This window comes from Theropithecus gelada, chromosome 19 (assembly GCF_003255815.1).
Source record: "Theropithecus gelada isolate Dixy chromosome 19, Tgel_1.0, whole genome shotgun sequence".
In the NCBI taxonomy this organism is placed as follows: domain Eukaryota; kingdom Metazoa; phylum Chordata; class Mammalia; order Primates; family Cercopithecidae; genus Theropithecus; species Theropithecus gelada.
Genome location: NC_037687.1, coordinates 44617349 through 44623948, shown reverse-complemented (window position 1 = coordinate 44623948; position 6600 = coordinate 44617349).

The following is a 6600-nucleotide window of genomic DNA, read 5'->3' as shown; positions in this document are numbered from 1 at the left end:
TATCACAGAGGTTTTTGTTCTTATGTCTTACTGCTAATTTCCTCCCTAAAAATGATCCTATTGTCCTGCCACTCCCCTGTCTTTAAGATGGTAAAGATAATTATCAATAAATACTAAGGGAACTCAGAGACCGGGGCCGGCGTGGGTCCTCTGTAAGCTGAGCGCCGGTCCCCTGGGTCCCCGCTTTTCTTTCTCTATACTTTGTCTCTGTGTCTTATTTCTTTTCTCAAGTCTCTCGTTCCACCTTACGAGAAACACCCACAGGTGTGGAGGGGCAGGCCACCCCTTCACACATGCAAAGGCCTTGAGGTGGGAACAGGTTTGCTATGTGAATACCCGTCAGCTAAAGACAATCAGGCATGCACCTATGAACAAAGTTAGGTTTTTTGACTTGCTGCAGTGAGGGCAGATGTACACCATGGGGAACGGTGTGGTGTCTCAGGAAGAAGGTGTCAGAGAAGACGAACAGAATTTGGGCTGGGTTGTATGATTTTGGGAAGGATTCAAAGAAGTGGGGATTTGCTTTGGGTTGGGTGCTATCAAAAAGTGTAACCAATTCTTTTTTTAAAAAACTTTTTATTTTAAGTTCAGGGGTATGTGTGCAGGTTTCTTACAGAGGTAAATTTACATCATGGGGGTTTGTTGTACAGATTATTTCATCACCCAGGTATTAAGCCTAGTACCCATGAGCTATTTTTCCTGATCCTCTCCCTCCTCCCACACTCCACCCTCTGATAGGCCCCAGTGTGTGTTGTTCCCCTTTATGTGTTCAGGTGTTCTTACCATTTAGATTCCACTTATAAAGGAGAACATGTGGTATTTGGTTTTCTGTTTCTGCATTAGTTTGCTAATGATAATGGCCTTCAGTTCCATTCATGTTCCTGCAAAGGACATGATCTCATTCTTTTTTATGGCTGCATAGTATTCCATAGTGTATATATACCACATTTTTTTAATCCAGTCTACCATTGTTGGGCATTTAGGTTGATCTTATGTCTTTGCTATTGTGAATAGTGCTGTAATGAATATACGTGTGCATGTGTCTTTATGACAGAACAATTTATATTTCTTTTGGTGTATACCCAGTAATGGGATTGTTAGGTTGAATGGTAGTTCTGTTTTTAGGTCTGTGAGGAATTGCCACACTGTCTTACATGCTAATTCACACTCCCACTAACTGTGTACAAGCATTCCTTTTTCTCTGCAACCTCACCAGCATGTTGTTTTTTGACTTTTTAATAACAGCCATTCTGACTGGTGTGAGATGGTATCTCTTGGTGGTTTTGATTTGCATTTCACTAATAATTAGTGACGTTGAGCTTTTTAATATGATTCTTGGCCAGATGTATATTTTCTTTTGAAAAGTGTTTGTTCATGTCCTTTGCCCACAACAAGTGTAACCAACTCTATCTTTTCTAGAAGGTGAGAAGAATGGAGAAAAGCTAAAACTGCAATTGGTAAAGAAACAGCAGTCACTCAGATCAGCTGAGAGAAGGGGATGTTTGATATTTTAAGGTTTGGACAGTGTTCCTGTTTCGTCTCTGTTTAGGCTTAATTACAGAGCAGTCTTGTTTCTGTCTAGATGCATCACAGTTACAGAGAGGCCTTTGTTGTTGTTGTTCTGTGAAAATTGTTCACTTTCAATATGAGAACACCATGACCTAGCAGTGCATTCTAGACAAGCTGCTAGCAACACCAAGACCCAGTTGTTACTGTTAGGCCAGCTCCCAGCTATTAGAGGCTGCTTTTTCTTTTTTACATAGATGAGGAACTTCAGTGAAGTCTCTTCCAGCAATGAAAGACTGATCAAATGGCTTTCACTCTGTGAACCTCCGTTTCCTTATTTTCAAAGGATTTTAATTGTACTGGCCACATAGGGCTCTTGTGTGGATTTGATGAGATGTTATTTATAAAGTATCAGCCAGTATTAGTACCTAGGGATGAGCAATATGGACTCATCCTCCAAATATCAGAGTTCTGTGTTGGGATTCTGGATTACTACTTCTGATCACAGCTGTGCAGACACATGGGGTGGGCCACGATTGGCTTAATCCCCACCAGCTGAACTGGCTTCCAGAAGGTATCAAGGGATAGCCACTGGATTTTCTCCCCTTTTGTTCCCTTTGGAAGGTGGACATTTAGGGATCAGGACATTCAAAAGCAACTGTGTATACAAGGGAATTTAAAAGGCACTGCACAAGCTCAGGGAAAGATGCAAATTCAGAAAAGACCTAAGATGATCATAAGCTTTCATTTTAGGTTGATCCTAGCACAGAGACATCGTATAACAATAAACAAACAAACAAACAAACAAACAAGAAACAAACAGGAAATCCTGGGGAACGGGGAAAATCTGATTTCCAGAGTTAGCACATTGTAAGATTCAAATGTCCATTTTCAACAAAAAAGTCACAAGACATACATACAAAGAAACAAGAGAGTATGGCCCATTCAAAGAAAAAATAAATAAACTATATGTGAGGAAGCCCAGGCAGTAGACTTACTAGACAAAGACATAAATAACTGTCGTAAAGATGCTCAAACAGCTAAAGGAGACATAGACAAAGACAGAAAAATGATGTATAAACAAAAGAAGAACATCAGTAAAAAGATAGAAAATGCAAAAAGGAACCAAAAGGAAAATTCTGGAGCTAAAAATACAATTACTGAAATAAAAAATTCATTGAAGGGGCTCAAAAACAGATTTGAGCAGGCAGAAGAAAAATCAGCAAACTTGATGATAGGACAATTTATTGAGTCTGAGGGACAGGAAGAAAAACAATTAAAGAAAACGGAACAGAGTCTAAAGGATCTGTGGGACACCACAGAGTAGAGCAACATACACATTACAGAAGGTCCAGAAGAAGAGAGAGAAAAAGAGGAAGAAAGAATTGTAATTTAAGAAATAAGGCTGAAAACTTTCCAAATTTGAAGACAGACATGAATCAACAAATCCAAAAACTCAACAAACTCCAAGTATGAAAAACCCAGAGATTCAAGCTGAGAGACATTATAATCAAACTGTAAAAAGCCCAAGCCAAAGAAACAATCTTGAAAGCAGCAAGAGAGAAGCAACTTGTCCCATTCAAGAAATTCTCAATAAGATTATTGGCAGATTTATCATTGGAAACCCAGAGGCAGTGGGTTAATACGCTTGACATGCCAAAAGAAAAAAAAAAAAATACAACTATCAACCAAGAATTCTATAGCTACCAAATCTATCCTCCAACAATGAGGAAGAAGTTCAAACATTCCTGGATAAACAAAAGCTGAGGGAGTTCATTACCACTAGTCCTTCCCTACTAGAAATGCTAAGGGAAGTCCTTTAGGTTGACATGAAAGAATACAGACAGTAATTTGAACATATGAAGAAAAAAATAAAAATCTCTGCTAAAGATAAATACATGAGCAATTATAAAAGCTACTGTTATCATAATTTGAGTTTGTAATTTCATTTTTTATTATCTACATGATATAAAATGCATGAAAACAATTATTAATCTTTGTTATTGGGAAAACAATGTATATAGGTGTGACTTGTGACATTGACAACAGAAAAGGAATGACAGAGGCCAGGTACAGTGGCTCATGCCTGTAATCCCAGCACTTTGGGAGGCAGAGGCAGGTGGATCACTTGATGTCAGGAATTGAAGAGCAGCCTGGCCAACATGGTGAAACCTCATCTCTACTAAAAATACAAAAATAAAAGTAGCCAGGCATGGTGGCAGACACCCGTAATCCCAGCAACTGGGGAGGCTGAGGCAGCAGAATCTCTTGAACCCGGGAGGCAGAGGCTGCAGTGAGCCAAGATTGCACCATCGCACTCCAGCCTGGGCGACAGAGTGAGGCTCCATCTCAAAAAAATTTAAAAAAAAGAAAGAAAAAGGAAAAGGAGCAACAGAGCTATATAAGAGCAGAGTTTTTTTTTTTTTTTTTTTGAGACGGAGTCTCGCGCTGTGTCACCCAGGCTGGAGTGCAGTGGCGCCATCTCGGCTCACTGCAAGCTCCGCCTCCCAGGTTCAGGCCATTCTCCTGCCTCAGCCTCCGAGTAGCTGGGACTACAGGCGCCCGCCACCACGCCCGGCTAGTTTTTTGTATTTTTAGTAGAGACGGGGTTTCACCATGTTAGCCAGGATGGTCTCGATCTCCTGACCTCGTGATCCGCCCGCCTCGGCCTCCCAAAGTGCTGGGATTACAGGCTTGAGCCACCGCGCCCGGCCAAGAGCAGAGTTTTTATATGTATTACTGAAATTAAGCTGGTATAAATGCAAATTGGAGTCTTATAATTTTAGGTTGTTATATATAATATAATCTCCTCTATGACCACGAAGTAAAAAGCTACAAAATATACACAATTGGAAATGAAAAGAGAATCAAAACATTTCACTACAAAAAAAATTAAACATAAAGGTAAACAGTAATGAAGAAAATGAGGGACAAAAAGCCCAAAGGCATATAGAAAACAAGTTGCAAAGTGGCAGTAATTTGGCTGATAGTCATTTCTTTAAATCAAGACGGAGATTGCCAGAATGTATTTTTAAAAACATCACCCAACAATATGCTGTCTATAAAGGATTCGTGTTAGATCCAAAGACATAAATCTGTTCAAAGCCAAAGAGATGGAAAAGGATATTCCATGCAAATAGTAACCAAAAGATAGCTGGAATGTCTATGCAAATATCAGACAAAATTGACTTTACATCAAAACAATTTACAAGAGACAAGACAGACATTACAAATTAATAAGATATAACAGTTATAAACATTTCTGCACCTAATAACAGACCTCAAAATATAAAGCAAAAATTGATAGACTCAAAGGAGAAATACATAGTTCTACCAAGATAGCTGGAGAGTTCAAAATCCCACTTTCGATAATGGATAGAACACACAGACAGAAAATAAGTAAAAATATAGTGGACTTGAATAACACAAAAACCAAATAGACCTAACAGACACATATGGAACACTCACCCGATTAAAAAAAAATCCAAGTGCACATGAGACATTCTCTATGATAGATGACATGTTAAGCCATAAGTTAAATCTCAGTAGATTTTAAAATAAATATAAAACGAACTATCTTCTTTGACCACAACAAGATACAGTTAGAAATCAATAGAAGGAAAAATGAAAATTCACAAATATGTGAAAATTAAACAACACTATCTTAAACAATCAATAGGTCAAAGAAGAAATCACAAAGGAAATTAGAAAATACTTAGTGACAAGTGAGAAAGAAAACAAAATATGCCAAAACTTATGAGATGCCCCAAAAACTGTGCTCAGAGGGAAAGTAATAGCTATTAATGTACATGTTAAAAAGAAGAACTATCTCAAATTAATAACCTGACTTACACCTTACGGAACTAGAAAAAGTAGAGCAAACAAAACCCAAAGCCAGCAGAAGAAAGGAAATAATAGAGACTAGAGCAGAAACTAATAGAGAAAGAGAACAGACAAAAAATCTATAAAACCAAAAGTTGGTTTTTTGAAAAGATTAACAAAATTGGCAAACCTTTGGCGAGACTGATGAAGCACAAAAGAGAGAAGACGCAAATAACTAAAATTAGAAATGAAAGTGGCAATACCACTAATTTTAAACCACCTAGCAAAGAAAAATCTTAAACCAGATGGCTTCACGAGTTAGCTCAACCAAATATTTAAAGAAGAATTCACACAAATCATTTTCAAACTTCCAAAAAATTGAAGAGAAGGAAACACTTTCTAATTCATTCTATGCAGCCAGTATTACCATAATACCAAAGTCAAATAAAGAAATCACAAGAAAATTAGACTAAAACCCCTATGAATATAGATACAAATATCCTAAAAAAAAAATTAGCAAATCAAATCCATTAGCATATTAAAAGGATTACTCACCATATCCAAGTATGATTTATGCAGGAATGCAAGGGTGGTTCAACACAAGAAAATCAATCAATGTAATACATCACATTATTAGAATGAAGGTAAAAAACACACATATGATCATCTGAATTAATACAGAAAAGGTACTTGACAAAATTCAACACACCTTCATGATTAAAAAAAAAAAAACAGAAAACTAATCCTACAGGGAAAATTCCTCAATGTGATAAATGATATTTATGAAAAACTCACAGCTAACATCATACTCAATGGTGAAAGATTGAAAGCTTTCCCCCTAAGATCAGGAATAAGACAAAGATGCTCACTTTCACCATGGCTATTGAACACTGTACTGGAAGTTCCACCCAGAGCTATCAGACATAAAAAGGAAATAAAAGGCATCCAAACTGGAAAGAAAGTAGTAAAACTATCTCTATTCAGAGATGACATGATCCATATATAGAAAATCCAAAAGAATTCACAAGACAGTTACTACAGTTAAACCAATTGCAGGGTACAAGATCAACACACAAAAATAATTCGTGGTTCTACACACCAGCACTGAACAATCTGAAGAGGAAATTGAGAAAACAATTCCATTTACAACAGCATCTAAAACAATTAAATACTTAGGAATAAATCTAACCAAGAAGGGGAAAGACTTGTACACTGAAAATTACAAAAGATTGCTAAAATAAATTAACAAATATCAAAATAAATTAACAAATA